Source organism: Schistocerca americana, chromosome 6, assembly GCF_021461395.2.
Source record: "Schistocerca americana isolate TAMUIC-IGC-003095 chromosome 6, iqSchAmer2.1, whole genome shotgun sequence".
Taxonomy (NCBI): Eukaryota; Metazoa; Arthropoda; class Insecta; order Orthoptera; family Acrididae; genus Schistocerca; species Schistocerca americana.
Genome location: NC_060124.1, coordinates 42,740,698 through 42,754,855, shown reverse-complemented (window position 1 = coordinate 42,754,855; position 14,158 = coordinate 42,740,698).

Below are 14,158 nucleotides of genomic sequence, written 5' to 3'. Positions count from 1 at the left end.
TGTGCGTAATTCTCATTACTTCAATAAAGAACTTTTGAAGAAAAAAATGCGATGCATTACTTTCTGAGCAACCCTAGTAATGAATAACCAGAAATCCTCTTCACTCCTGTCCTTTTTTGAGAATGTGTAAAATAATGTATGATCCTTTCACCAGTTGACGGCATTTCTCTTCATTTTCGGGAAAGGTTCTTCATCTGGATGTAGAAGGCTCGTTGGTATTACCATGATGGGTGGTGACCTTCGGGTACTGCCTAATTTTTTTTCTGACGCACAGTTACATGTTGTTTGCATTGCCACAAATATATTGATGTTCTTCGATGTCCGTTAAATTGCAGGTGGCAGCCAGTACCGGATCTGCCACATTAATGGAGTGCGGTCTTGACCACTCAGCTATGGAGTCGAATAGTGACGTCATATCTGGGCATTAACTAATGCTGATCTCCTCTAGCAGTCACTTCTTGATAGGTGATCCGTGATGCAAAAATGTCTTCCACAGAGCTGTTTCGCTCTGTCCGCTCTCCCCAAGGTATTTAGACTTCTGCATCAGATTGATTTCCCTCTCTGTACCACCGGGATGCTGGATGGTTTTTAATAAATTCAGTTTCACCGAACGAGACCTGGAATCTCGCCTTTGCTACTAGTTACTTCTCTTCATTGATTTGTTCTGCAGGTGTGACGAGCGAATCATAAAAAAATTGCGAGGTCATCTGCAAAGCCCAGGCAGTTGTAACGTTACACCGTTTTCAGTATCTGCTGAAATGTAGAATAATTTGCCACTAATAGGGACAACAGCTAATACTGCAAATAGTTCAGCAGATGGGGGCGTCAACTCAGTGTAGTACAAATATTTATCTTCTTCTTTTCTTGTTTACTGTAACAGCTGATTCTTATACATGATATTGAATTCTTCCGATTTGCAGACATTATGTGTGATATGTTAGTAATCATGCTTACAGACGCACCATTTTAAATAATATTGTTTGTTATCCCATTGTTAGAACCGACGCCAAACATAGATTCCGCCTCAAAATTTGACGGAAGGCTGACGAGCTGGCTACAAAAATTTGCCCGTATTTATTATTGTTATTCATGTATGGGCCCAACAGGACCACGAGAGGTACAATCAATCAATGTCGCTTTTGATGATTGGCCTTCCTTAGTGTCCAAATTTGCTTCATCCTTTCAGAATGAAGTTTCTTTCTTTCATCAGGCCACGGTGTTCCAGTCTGTTTTCTGATTTCCCCCTGACCAGCTTTCCAATCAAGTATCTTTTGTCTTAATGTTTTTCTATCAGTAATGTCTGCCTGAGTTATATTGGCTACTTTAAGCTCTCTTAATCAAACCAATCCATTTAATTGGCTCAGTTTGAGCCTTACTTCTGTTTTCGTAGAATTCTACTATTTGTTTTGTCAATTTAGTGGGTGCCATTCTTTTAATGTGCCCATAAAATTTAAGTCTTCGTTTTCTCATGTCACCACGTTTGTCTGTGTATTCTTCTATTTCCTTATTACTTCTCAGCCAAAAGTTTCTCCATCAGTAATTTTGGGGCCTAATATTTTCCTAACAATCTTTCTTTTTTTTGAATTTGTTCAATATCGCTCTTTATATTTAAAATTGTAGTTCATCCTCCATAGAGACATCCAGGTTTGATAACAGAGCTGCAATACCTAAGTTTACTGATTTTGGAAAGGGATTTTTTATTATAAATATTTTGTTTTAATGTGAATGTAGTTGCCATTTTTTGTCAGCGAACTTCGTTTGCAGCTTTTTCCAGGCCATTCTCTTGTATGATTTCCCCCAAGTATTTAAACTGAGGGACCCTTTTCCTTTTTCCATATTTCGTGTTCAAAAACTTTGGTGCTTCTTTGTTACATGTCAAATATTCCGTTTTTTCGAATGATATTTATAGTCCTACTTTCTCTGCACCTTCTCTAAGAAATTCAATTTGTTTTTGAGCTGTGATAATACCCTAATTAAAATTGCCAGATCATCTGCAAAAGCGAGGCAATCTATTCTATTATTACTTCTACCTAACTTGATTAATTGGTCTATATTTTGACTCGACTTTTGATCTCGCCATTCTGTAATTACGTTTCCAAAATACAGTTACATAGTAATGGAGAGAGTCCATCTCCCTATCTAATACCAGTCTTTCTTTCAAATGGTTCAGAAATTTCTTCCATGAATTTAACTTTATAGTTAGTGTCGGTTAACGTTTCCTTAATCAGTGTTAGGGTTTTATTATCCAGCCCATGTTTACTTTAAAATTTGGAAAAGAGATTCACTATCAAGTGAGTCATAGGTATTTTTAAAATCCACAAATTGTACATACAACATTGTTACTAGAAATCATTTGGCGCCTAAGGAGTTGTTTTAAATTAAGAATTTTTACTGGACAGGATCTGTTTGGTCTAAAGCCTGCTTGATATTCACTAGTTTTAGTGTCTAACCGTTCTTGGGCTCGATCAAGTAAACATTGCGATAGAATTTTGTATGTGACCAGGAAAAGAGAGATTCCCTGGTAATTATTAGAATCGCTTCTGTCCCCTTTTTTAAGCAGTGGATGAATTAGGGCAGTTTTCCAGTCCTCAGGTATTTTCTCAAATTGCCAGACATGTCCTATTAGTAGAGTGATCTCTTTTATTGTGTTAGGGCCAGCTCATTTTAGTAGTTCTACCATCTTCTCCAGGTGCTTTATTGTTTTTAAACCTCTTTATTTGTTTCGTTATTTCGATTTCGTCAGGTTCTTTGGAGTTAGGGGTGGTGTTATCAGTTTGCTGTGGTTGGAATTTATTCGCTGGTTCCTTGCAGTTTAATAGTTTTTCAAAATAATTAGCTAGTACGTTACAATTTTCCTGGTTGTTAAGAGTCAAACTGCCATTTTCATTTTTGAAGCAAAGACTTTGAGGTTGGTAACAAATTAGTTTTGTTTTGAATGTTTTATAAGAGTTTCTTGTACTGTTCTTTTGGATGTCTTCTTCGATTTCTAAAAGTTGGGTATTTTCGTAATTTCTTTTAGTCTGTCAGATTAATTTAGGTGTTTCCTTTCTTACAGTTGGAAAGGTGTTGTACATTTTTTCAGTTTTGTTACTATTCCAGTTTTTTAATGTCTCATGCCTAGACTTAACCACTGTTTCACATCCACATTCCACCAAGGGTGTTTTTTGTTTCTTTCGAAACGGAATTAAATTTTGTGCTGTTTTAATGAACTTTCCTTTTAGGCTTTGCCAATTGTTGGATTGTTTTTTGTCAAGTTGGCTTATTAGTGTTGGCGTTATTTCGGCAGTGTCACATTTGGGGATAACATTTTTTGTTTTGAAGGATTTTTGAGGGTGAAGGTTTACTTTTATTCACGTTCAACAATGGTAAGAATCAATATTAGCCCCTTTCCTAATTTGGACATTTAAAATTTCTTCGTAGCTCGGGTATGAAATTGCTACATGATCGATTTGAAATTCCCAATAAATGTATTAGGACCAAGTTTGGAAAGTAGGAGACGAGGTACTGGCAGAAGTAAAGCTGCGAGAACGGGGCGTGAGTCGTGCTTCGGTAGGTCAGATGGTAGAGCACTTGCCCGCGAAAGGCAAAGGTCCCGAGTTCGAGTGTAGGTCCGGCACACAGTTTTAATCTGCCAGGAGGTTTCGTTGCCAGTCTTGATTGCGAGACGAAAGCAGAGCTCACCATCTGCAGCACAGTCGACAATACCGATTGCAAGACCTCTGGAACAGAGCTGAATGGAGGGTCTGAATCAAACGCTTAGACGGTTCTGCGACCGTGTAGGCTTGCGCCGTAGGTTGGTGGGGTTTCGGGTTCTGCTAAATACGTCAGGAGTCCATTACACGCAGGATACTGCTACATGGCTAGGGGGGGGGGGGCTGTGTGGCGTAGATTGGGCGGTTTTTTAGGTTAATCTCGGCGAAACACAAAAAGGGTTTCAGTCGAACACAGGAAGAACGTAGCTCTACGAACCATTGGTGTAACGGTTGTAAATTGTCATAGCTGCGAGAGGAAAGTACTTGTTGAACTTCGGTTGCGCGATAAACCGGTCAGATCTAAAGGCCATACGGCTATGAACAACTTAAATTTGAAAGAACACGCAGAAAATATTGTGGGGAAGGTGAACCAAAGTCTGCGTTTTTTTGGCAGAATACTTAGAAGATACAACAGATGTACTAAAGAGACTGCCTACATTACACTTATCCGTCCTCTTTTTGAGTACTGCTGCATGGTGTGGGACCCTTACCAGATAGGATTAACAGAGTACATCGAGAAAGTACAAAGAAAGGCAGCACGTTTCGTATAATCGAGAAATAGTAGAGAGAGTGTCACATTACACAGGGTTTGGGGTGGAAATCATTAAAACAAAGACTTTTTCATTGTGGCAAGATCTCCTGACGAAATTTCTGTTACCAAATTTCTCCTGTGAATGTTAGCAACGAAATACATAGGGAGAAATGATTATTATAATCAAATAAGGGAAATCAGAGTTCATAAGGAAAGATACAGGTGATCTTTTTTCCACGCTGTTCGAGTGTGGAATAATCCAGAATTAGTGTAAAGGTGTTTCAATGAACCCTCTACCAGGCACTTAAGGTAAATTTGGTTTGCAGGATAGCCATGTAGATGTGGATGTAGATTCTCTGCAACAAGTGGCTACTCCACAGTCAAGCCAGTGCTGGCCCAAAGAATTTTACTACATATAGTTGTAAAGCCAGTCTCATGAAATGGCCACTCGCCTCAGATGTCCTCATAAAACTGCCTTATTGCCGTATCCATATGAGAACTTTCCAGAGACGGCATCAAACGCTGGCGGACGACACTTCACAATAAGTGGAGACAGTGCTGCGTAAAGATTTTCTTCCTTTTATCCCGGGTACTTCACTGAAATACATCCCTCTAACTTTACCTTACGCTAGCTGTTACACGAGGCTGTGTTCGTGTATTAGTAGTTCCGATATGATGAGTGAGGGTGAGTATGTAAGCTACCGGAAGTGCAATAACATCAGCTGCCATCACGCATCTGCCTGTTTGGGTAAGTATAGCTCATGATGTGTGCCCATCCTTCCCGTCCCAAGCTGTCCCAATGGACGGAAGTATTTCTTCAAGAAAAAGTTGTAGGTTATGGGACTGTATCGGTGCTATTCGACTGTTTTTACATTTCTTTCGTGATAATTCACGTCTCTTGATAATTTACTAATGTTTCGAAAGCTAAAAATATAGTAACTATTTCGTTAATTAAGTAGAAAAATAATTAAAATCAAACGTTACTCTTCGGGAGCTTTCTCGCCATTAGGGGCGCTAGTGTCGTTCCAACTGTCAGACGGTAACAATTTTCACAGCGCTAGAGTGAGTGTCCTGACTCTATATGTTATATTGTGAAAATATTACTCAAATCAAAAAGGATCTTGTATTATACACCTTCTAATGCAGCGTATATTCTTCCTCAGTATTCAAGATTTCTCCATAACAAATTTCTTCGAAATCGCTTCAACGGATTGTTGTGAAAACGTAACAGCAGAGTTACTTTCGCTTTTATAATTTTAGTATGGATAAAGCTTTAAGTTACGGTAATTTTTTCCGTGATCCAATTTTGATGAAAGAAAACCTGTATGGTGCCCCAAGGTACGCTTATGTTACCTGTGAAAACGCCAGACGTTTTGGAGAACCAAGGTCTAACAGCCGTCGGCCGCTGTGGTAGAGCGGTTCTAGGCGCTTCAGTCCGGAACCACGCTGCTACTACGGTCGCAGATTCGAATCCTGCCTCGGGCATGGACGTGTGTGATGTCCTTAGATTATTTAGGTTGAAGTAGTTCTAAGTCTAGGGGACTCAAGACCTCAGATGTTAAGTCCCATCGTGCGGAGAGCCATATCAACCTTTTTTTTTTTTTTTTTTTGTCAATCAGCCGAGACAGGCAGAAACGACGGTTTTACAGATTTATTATGAATATAGATTAGCCGCTTGCCAATATTGCTCAACACAGCTCTCCCATAAACACAAATAACACAATTTCACTGTTACGTTTTTCGATTCTTACTACACATTCTGATAGTTTGAAACATCACCATAAAAATGAACATTAATATTCACATTCTCAAGCAATGATAGGATCGTAAATTTGTCTATTACTTCAGGTAAACACATGAAAACACTTTTTGATACAAAGTTGGGTGCAGATGTTACCATGCTAGTTCACATTTGCCATTTTATTCGCAGAGACCATCAGTTAACACATCATTTTTAACTATAAAGATTGCTTCACTCAACGCTAAAAAGGGCATGTTAGGAATCAACACTACCTCAAGCTCCTTACTATCACATCAATTCAGAAAATTTTGCTCCACAGAAGTCTTCGAAGCAATTCTCTAGAGCAGACATAATCACACCGGACAAACATTAGCAGCCCTAGGAGACACACTAAAACCGGGTAATACCGCTTCCAGCCTCGATAATTACCTAAGCTCGGTTAGGAAGAGAGTCAATAGGTTTCTTCATCCAGGTAGAGCCACCAAATGTTGGTCAATGTCATCTACGAGTAGCGTTTTTGGCTAGTAACTAAAACAATCTGGGTCCTGGGCTCGGTCCCACTCACTGCTTAAATTATGAATAAAAAAAGTATAAGTAACGCTGGACAAAGGCTTCCGGTATAAGAAATCACTCTCATTTTGCCAAGGATCTAGTCAAAGAGGGTGGAGAATCGGATAGAGGATCGGCTCACTCGGGGCACTCACTTGCTTTGGAGTGGGAAACTGCCCATCAGCAATGGTCAACAGCACGAGGGAGCAGAAGGGAATGGAAGCCACTGCATTAGGCACATAAGGTGTGTCCGTCGGACATGTGGCCTGTAGTTGGAGAAGTGTCATAATTGTCTCTCTACTGGCGAAAGAGTCCCGATCAGTCTCGCATTCGGATCTCGGGGAGAGGGGGAGGGGGGCTGGCAAGGGGGAGGTAATCATGAGAAAAAAGTGTAATAACGAAATGGTAATAATGTCAGAAGTTTGAAGGCGCTCAGGAAGGTAGAAAATCTGAAAAAATGTGTCAGGCAAATCCAACACCTTCAATGAAAACCCTGACATGATAAGCAAATCCTGTAGTATGTCACATAGCTCCGAATAAATCGTGCCATTAAATTAACCAAAGTAATACGAGTAACGAGTGAGCAAATGGAATACCACAGACTAACACAAGAATGCCTAAATGCATGTCATACCTTCCCACCGTGAGACAGACGCAGTTCCGAGGGGAGAAACGAGAACAGAAGCCGAGAGCAGAACCATGTTAAGCTGGAAGGCCCTACGATAAGGGACAGACGGACACCCACGTCGCCAGCTAACTGCTGGGACCACACCACCCGCAAGTTTTTAGCGTGAGACTTTTTCGCGTCTCTGTTACGTTAGGACCACCCCCCCCCCCCCAGCCCATGTTAAAAGCTAGAGCCCTCCAGAAGAACAGTATAGATCTTACAATAACACAAAAAGGGCTACACCACCCGCAAGTTTTAGCGTGAGACTTTTTCGCGTCTCTGTTACGTTAGGACCACCCCCCCAGCCCATGTTAAAAGATAGAGCCCTCCAGAAGAACAGTATAGATCTTACGATAACGCTAAAAGGACCACACCATCTGCAAGTTTTAGCGTGAGACTTTTTCGCGTCTCTGTTACGTTGCAAACTTTAAAAAACATTGCCCCACCACGAAAAGTATAACGTTTCTCATTGGATAGACAGAATTTTTGTAGGCGGAGCTTAAGGTTAACATTGAGACCCTGATTGGTCAGATGAAAACACAGCCAGATAGTTTTTTTTAAACCAACTTCGGTAAATTGTAGTAAGGAGAAGTGAGAAGAGAGTTGCTTCCGAGAGGGCGAGCTGGACGGAGCTGCGCCGGCCGCCGCCCCCTGACGAACACCGACAAGGTAATGAACGCACGCGATGCCGCATTTTTGAGCGCATAAGGCTTCACTCAGAACTGCAGAAGTCTCATCTGTTACATCCCCTTTTTGCGTAGTACTAGTGTCGATCGTCAATTAAAGCTCATGGTGTTCACATTTGCCACTTGAAGTAAAAATCTGAAACACGATGATTTTTCTGTTATATAGTTATTGAGAAGCCACATCAGCCACTGTAATTTACGACAAGTTAGATAAGTAATTAAAGATAATTGAGGGTCACTGTAGACCATTTTGTTAATTTGCTTTTTTGTGAAACTTAATTTAAACCTAGATTATAGATGTGATATGGCATAGGTCATCCTTCGATTCATTGCAGAACTTGGAAACCCATTCAGGGAATATTCGTTCTCATTTTTGTTGAACGCAGTTGGTTTTTACCATCCTGTATTAAAACATTTCCTTTTATCAATAGTGCAATTTATAAACGATGTTTTGTGAGTAGAATAAAATTTCCAATGGTAAACTTAACTGCTTTTTCGACGTTATTTTACCAGCTAACTAAAAATAGCAAAGCCTTGAACCTCTTCCACTACATTTAGTTAGTATTAAGATTCTTTTACAGGGAGTGCAGTGGAGCTGACGCTGAAATCATTAAGTATTTGGTTATATCATCGCTAGTCTCACTGAACTCTTCTGAATTCTACATGTCATGTGTGGTCTGGCGTCTCCTTACCAGCAACAGGTCCCAAGTTCAAACTAGTCAATTCCCTAAAAAACACGCTCAGAGCGTCGTTGCGCGAAAGTGGTAGGGAGACACGGTATAAAACAAACAGACACCACGCAGAATTTTTAGAAAAAGAAATGTAGAGTCTCAGTCTAGACATGGTAGGTGGGGGAGGGGGGGGGGCAGTGAAATGAAATGGAAAGCAAGTAAGGATGTTTTATCAGGCGGATATACAGTAATATCAAAGGCAACATAAGATGGTGTAACAGCAGTAGGGTTCATTATAGGAAGGTAGAGCAGAGAGTGATTTACTTTGAGCACTACGGTGACGAGGTTATCACCAGAATTGACAGCAATCCAACGCCAACAACAGTAGTCCAGGTATCCAGGTCGACGTCACATGTAGACGATGAAGAGACAAAGAAACTGTATGAGGATATTGACCACGTAATTCAGTATGTAAGGGATATGAAAGTCTAACAACAGTAGGTGAATGGTTGGTTTCAGTCGAACAAGGAATAGAAAACGGATACACGAAAGTACGGGCTTGTTATTCTCAATAAGGGAGAAGAAAGACTGATTCAGAAATCACAAGAGGAGCAGGTATACTTGGAAAAGGTCTAACACATGGGCAGATTCCACCTGGATTTCATCATGGTCAGTCGTAGATTCTGAAATCAGTTGTAAGATTGTAAAACCGCGACCACACAGTCCGCCCCGCCCCAGAAGTGCCGTGTTGCGCACACACGCTAGGCTCAGGGCAATAGCAGAATGGAGCTGACAAGGGAACCTCCCCATCGCACCCCCCTCAGATTTATTTATAAGTTGGCACAGTGGATAGGCCTTGAAAAACTGAACACAGATCAATCGAGAAAACAAGAAGAAGTTGTATGGAACTATGAAAAAAGTAAGCAAAATATACAAACTGAGTAGTCCATGTGCACGATAGGCAACATCAAAGACAACGTGAATGTGGGAGCGCCGTGGTCCCGTGGTAGACCTAGAGGTCCTTGGTTCAAGTCTTCGCTCGAGTGAAAATTTTACTTTCTTTATTTTCGCAAAGTTATGATTTGTCCGTTCGTTCACTGACGTCTCTGTTCACTGTTATAAGTTTAGCGCCTGTGTTTTGCGACCGCACCGCAAAACCGTGCGATTGTTATTGAAATCGCGAGCTATATTTGCTGGATTCATATTGCCCACGGAATACATCTCACGTATTTAATGCACTCTCGTCCAAAGTAGTGAACAGTCAACTGCCAGCCAGGGAGCCTCGTTTGCAGGAATACTCTCTCTTCCGTGCGCTGTAGTCGACTGACGTGTGTTTCGATGTTTGTTTAGGTGTGGCGTCCCCATACTACGGCGCAGTTACCTCGTATCGGACGGACGGACGGATAATAATTGTCTGAAAATAAAAAATTAAAATTTCAGTCGATGGACAACTTGAAACAAGGACCTCTCGTTCCGCAGCCGCTCACGCTAACCACGGGACCACGGCGCTCTAGAGCTCACATTGTTCTTGACCTATGTTGCACATTGACTACTCAGTTTGTATATTTTGCTTATTTTTTCATAGTTCCATATAACTTCTTCCTGTTTTCTCGATTGATCTGTGTTCAGTTTTTCAAGGCCTATCCACTGTGCCAACTTATAACTAAATCTGAGGGGGGTGCGATGGGGAGGTTCCCTTGTGAGTGTTCGTAGGTGCGCAGCAATGTTCCGGTGCGCACGCGCGAGCTTTAGTAACATTGGAGATCTGCAAACGCCGTCCACACGGAGCCGCACAGGAACGATTTCATTTGATGTGCCGACATTGCGCAGAACTTGTTCCTTCTTGAGCAGATCGGCGCAGTTTGACGTCCACACCGAACATGCTGCGCTGAACCCCTTTTTCATGGCTTTGAGCACCGTGGCCGATGTGGGCGCGACTTAAGGCGTATCCCAGGAGCAGATACAGACTCAGATAACAGTTTACTAACAAGCGTAGACAGAAGTTTAAGAGAATCGTCAGGAAGAAACAGTGCGAAAAGAAGCCAAGTACTGATGTACTCAGGAAAGATGAAGTGTGTCTGAAGTTCTCTGAGGCAGCAGATACGGCTACAATATATGTCACCATAGTCTGTTCAGATCAAGAGAAATGGATATACGATGGGGAGTCAAATGCAAACCTTACATATTTTCAAACTGTTTTACTGAACAAAAGTAGAACACAAGTGTATCATTTTTCATTATAGCCTGCCTGCCGTTCAACATACTTCCTCTAGCGCATTGGTAGTACATGGATTCCTATAAAAAAAAACATTCTTTTGGTACTATGTGCAGCCACTCGCGCACCGCCTGCTGCACTTCTTCATCATAACGAAATTTCCTTCCTCCAGGCGCCTCTTGGAGTGATCCAAAATTGTGGTACTTACGAATACTCAGTGCGATGTCCGGTGAGTATGTTGGATATGGAAGAGTATCAAAGTGCAGGTCATCAATGTTGCCGTGACACCCATCTTGCAGACACCTTGCCGGCCGGTGTGGCCGAGCGGTTCTAGGCGCTTCAGTTTGGAACCGCGCGACCGCTACGGTCGCAGGTTCGAATCCTGCCTCGGGCATGGATGTGTGTGATGTCCTTATGTTAGCTAGGTTTAAGTAGTCCTAAGTTCAGGGGACTGATGACCTCAGATGTTATGTCCCATAGTGCTCAGAGCCATTTCAACCAATTTGGAGACACAAAACTTAAGCACTCCGTGAATAATGAACCATGGCTAATGTTGAGATTTGCGGCCGTTTCATCCACCGTCACACGACGATTTTCCATCACAATGGCTTCAACTGCCGCAGCACACTCTGGCGTCACAACACGGGTGCCTTATCCAGGCGCTGAACATCTGTCACTCAAGTCACGTTATCACATTTGGAAAAACCGTAATTTTTGTAATTTCAGAAAATGACTGCAGCATATAAAAAAGTGAATCCCATCATTTAAGGGGCTGGGATACAATATGCTGCCCTACACAGAAAAGTCGAAACAACGTTCAGTGAAATTAGAAGAAAAGGCATCAACTGTAAAAATCCAAGGGGAAGTATTCTGTTAAACTCAGATGAAAGGTCAAACAGGGGGATGGGGAGATTGAAGGCCTCTGTGAGAGTGAGCGACTGTCTGATAAAGTGACAGAAGAAATGAACGTCGACATAGAAGACACAGGGGATCCAATATTGGAGTCAGATTTTAACAGAGCTTTGGAAAGCTTGCTATCAAATTAGGCAGAAGGCATAGATAACATTTCTCAGGACTTTCTAAATTGATTGAGGGAAGTGGCAACCAAACGGCTATTCAGGTTGGTTTGTAGAGTCTCTGAGTCTGGAAACATACCATCAGACTTACAGAAAAATATCAGCTAACAGTTTGAAGACAGCAGTGTAAGAACCAGCTTAACAGTTCATGCATCCGAATTGTTGACAAGAATAATTTACAGAAGAATGGAAAAAGAAATTGAATATCTGTCAGATGATGATCAGTTCAGCTTTAGGAAAGATAGGAGAACCAGAAGCAATGGTGGAAACAAAAGAAAAGTTGAAGAGTACGATTAAAGTTCAAGGTGAAAAGATATCAATGATGAGAGGGCACCACCAGCGATAGTGGCAGCAGAGGATACAAGACTCCCTGAGCAGCGCGGCAGCGGCCGCGAGTGGAATATCTTAAGAAGAAGTATGCACTACTGTACTTGTATGTCTACCGTATCGAGTGAGTGACATGATTTTCCCTGTCACTCGGCCAATGTCGAGCCGTTAGCACATGTGTACGTCCATGCAGAGCAAGTAATGAGCTGCACAATAATCTTAAGCGAAATTCAATATTAAATAATGTTACAAAACTTCATCAGATTGTGTAAAACCGTGGAGCTGTTGAATGTTTTTAGTCTCGGCATGATCCGCTGATTGGTTTCCTCAACAATCCACTTTTACGAAATTTCAAATGTTCATAATATTAAAGGTGGAAAGTCATACTTTTGGAGCCGCACGGTCTGAGGCGTCTTGTCACGGTCCGCGCGGCTCCCCCGTCGGAGGATGGAGTCCTCCCTCGGGCATGGGTGTGTGTGACGTCCTTAGAGTAAGTTAGTTTAAGTTAAATAGCGTGTAAGCTTAGGGACCGATGACCTCAGCAGTTTGGTCCCATTCCATTTCCAAATTTCGTACTTTTGGAATTAGGTTCTGTTTTGTGTAAAAAGTATGGCAGAGGTTTTTGTGAAGCTATTCCTTTTACTTTTTGACTTATGTGAAAACCAGTTCCTGGACCAGTAATTGTAAAAACTAGTTAGCTTAACTAACCTTTGTAATGACGATACGAAGCTAAAATGGTAGCACTATATTTAATACATGTAATAATGGAGCTGTACCAATTTTCAAGAGGTTACTGTAATTTTATCAAGGTACAGAAGTTCGTAAAAAAAAAGACATTTCAGAGGGCGCAACCTGCCATCGGTTCCGTTTGAGTAACTTTGAAAGTTAGGTTTAAGAGTCATCGACCTGAAGTGCTTTCAGAACAGAACAGAGCAGAATTTCGCTCAGAGCAAAATTGGTAATGTTGTTAGTCTTCAACTAACAATGATACAAATAACTTTGTACGCAAAAAGGGTGCTATGTAAGCACTGCTGCAGATGCTCGAAGTGATCTATCGGCAAGTGTTCCGTTTGCCATCCGTACCAAGAGTATATTAAGACGAACGGGGCTTCACTTAAAAAATAATTCTATAGTCGTCAGTCGTACGTGTTGTGTCTCTCAACGCTACAGAATGTGTGACAGTGTCTTCTAAGCCACAGATGGATTCAAGACGACTGACATGACAGTCTGTTTATCGAATTATGTATCGGGCTTATTTAGTGCAAAGGTGTAAAAGTGAACTTTCTTGGATTAATAATTTACTGGAAAGCCTTTGTTTCGTTTTCGGTGTTTTGTTTTTTGTGCCACACACTATATGTTAGAGATTATTCTCCACTTTTACGGTGAGCAGTTAACTGGGTGTAATTGACAGATAGAATAATAATTACTAATACTTGGAACTTCAAGCATAAATCGTCTCTGAACTGTATCGAGTGCGAATAGAAATACTTTAATGAAATACAAAATTACTATTTGCTCTTGTGAACGTTAATGGAATATAATGATTCGTTAAATAACAGCAAACCTTTATTTAGCGTCGTAATTCCTGACTCCTCTGCATTATACTTAGAAAACTAGAACATATTATTCCAGTTTCGGCGATCTGAGTTGTGGACTGAGGATTGTGGTCAGTACGTACGTTCTCCATCGCTTTATGGCTGTGCTTACAAAGCCGGCCAGGGTGGCCGAGCAGTTCTAGGCGCTACAGTCTGGAACCGCGCGACCGCTACGGTCGCAGGTTCGAATCTTGCCTAGAGCATGGATGTGTGTGATATCCTTAGGTAGGTTAGGTTTAAGTAGTTCTAAGTTCTAGGGGACTGGTGACCTCAGAAGTTAAGTCCCATAGTGCTCAGAGATATTTGAACCATTTTTTTGTACTTACAAATAATTTTCAGGCTCTCGT